We start from the raw sequence: 2,421 nt of genomic DNA on the forward strand, positions 1-2,421 counted from the left end.
GGAATATTGCAAACAAGCAAGAATGAGTTGAGTAAGAAGTATTACAAAGTAATTCAGACTTGAGGTTTGTCATCTCGAGCTTAGTGGCGAGAATTTTGAGGGTGCTCTTCTCGAGCTTGACCTTCGGGGTTGTTCTGTCGTCTACTGAGTTGGTCCAGGCTAGCATTTTCGAATGCGTTCATCTAGAATGGTAGACTTTTGAGACTTTGTAGTTGGAGTCAGAGTCGAGAGCCTTAAGGCGCCATTCTGTCATGTTGAGCTCGAGGTCGTATTCTCTCAGACTTTTGTCAAAATTTCAAGTCGTTCTATTGCTTTGATGATTTCGAAGTCTCGAGCTCTTTTGTCGTTTTTAGGTAACATCCGAGGTGTTAACATTCCTCGGGTTGTATTTATCTCGAACCTTCCTTAGGCAGGGTGGAGTCAGGGAGACGTCTCGGCCCACATGAACTGCAATGTGTAAAGAGAGTTAAATAAAAGCAATTAATAGAGGAAGTGAGATAAGTGGCGTCTTGTGTATTGTGTGGCTGAAATGGGGGTGAAAGAAGGTGTATGATGTAGTAGTACTTCCTGTTAGGCAACCTGGAGATCGAGTGTGAACCACGTCGCTTCGTTGAAGTGACAGTAAGACTCTAGAAATAATTGTGCTTTCGTCGAGGTCTTATGTTCTTCGTCCAGAAGTTTGAGGTTGATTGCTCTGGTCTCTAACACGGCTATGCAGGAAGTTCAGCTTGCATTTTGGTGTGACGTTGCCCCTGTTAGGCCAATTAGAGTTCGAGCGTGGACCTTGTTGCCTCGTTGAAGTGACAATAAGCTTCTAGGAAGTACTGATTTCCCGTAGAAGTCTTGTGTTCTTCGTTTGAAGTGTAAGATCGAAGCTCTAGTCTTGCTTTGGCTCTGAGGGAATCCGAGGCACCGTTTACCCCCAGCCTAAGTGTAGAAAAATAGTTTTTCTGGACATAGGTTGTTTACCGGTCGGTTAGCGTCAGTGGATGAGTGAAGGTTGTGCTTCTCCTGCTTGTCCCTGAGCCGACCTGTACGCACACAAAAATGGTGGTCGATGGCAGCGCCATCGACCCTCCGACGCTCAAGTTAGTAATATTCTATCAATAGAGGGAAGGATAGAAGTAAGTAGTGAATACATTCAGTACTTCATGGAAGTTGAGATGAACACTGTTTGACCTTATATGGAGTCTTGGATTGTGCAAGACTTGAGAATGGTTTGGTTCGTTCGTGCTTCCGAGGGATCATTGATAATTTTTGTGTCCCTGATTGAAGGTGGGGAATGTTTCACGCCTTTTGGTCTAGAAGTTGAATCAACTTTTCCAGACTGTTATCTTTCGAGTCGACTGAAGCTGGTGGATGATGGAGGTTTTGTTTTCCACCCATGCTTGTCCCCCTGTCGTTCGCGCTCGCTCTGCAATTGGGTGGGAGGTCGATGGTGGCGCCATCGACCCTCCAGTACAAAAGTTACTTAGTAGAGTTTTTTAAAATATAAACTTTTGAGGTGGAGTTTAGGAAGGTTAGAGATACACCTCTAGCGAGACGTCTGTTTGTCTGGATAAGATGCTCTGACCTGCAAAAAATCGAGCTAGAGGGTTAGTCGGTGGCTACGCCACCGACTCTCCGATGCTTAAGTCAGTAAGGTATTTGAGAAAAAATTTAAACAAAAAGTTTAGAGTTTAGAAGTGATACGACTTAAGATGTGTTGCGTTCCAGCTGTATGCTCTATCAGTTTAAGATGTGTTGCATTCTTGTTGTATGCTCTATCCTGCAAACAAATCAAGCTAGAGGGTTAGTCGGTGGCTACGCCACCGACTCTCCCATGCTTAAGTCAGTAAAGTGTTTGAGATAAAATTCAAACAAAAAGTTTAGAGTTTAGAAATGATACAGCTTAAGATGTGTTGCATTCCAGCTGTTATTGATGTTGAGTCCATCTTTGGCTTGTAGTTTGTATGCACCTTGCCCTACTATTCTAGTTATTAGGTAGGGTCCTTCCCAAGTTGGTGCTAATTTTCCAGCTCCAATTTCTTTAGTGTTCTGGAATACTTTTCGAAGTACCCAGTCACCCACTTTGAAGGTTCGAGCCCTGATATTTTTGTTGTAGTGGCGAGCTGCCTTCTGTTGGTAGGCTGCATTTCTGATTACTGCAAGTCCCGTAACTCATCGATAGTGTCTAAGTTATGGTTGAGTTGTTCCCAGTTCCCTTCTTCACTAGTCCACTGGGATCTAGTTGATGGAAGTCCTGCTTCGGCTGACAGAACATCTTCTAAACCATATGCAAGGGAGAAAGGTGTTTCGCCAGTTGGAGTTCGAGCAGTGGTTCGATACGACCAGAGGACTCCAGGTAGCTCGTCTGCCCATGCTCCTTTAGCCTTTTTGAGCCTTTTCTTCAAAGTTTTTTATGATAGTCTTGTTCGAAGC

The sequence above is a fragment of the Eschscholzia californica genome, unplaced genomic scaffold, assembly GCF_041429995.1.
Source record: "Eschscholzia californica isolate CP2 unplaced genomic scaffold, dmEscCali1.0.p SCAF_2, whole genome shotgun sequence".
In the NCBI taxonomy this organism is placed as follows: Eukaryota; Viridiplantae; Streptophyta; class Magnoliopsida; order Ranunculales; family Papaveraceae; genus Eschscholzia; species Eschscholzia californica.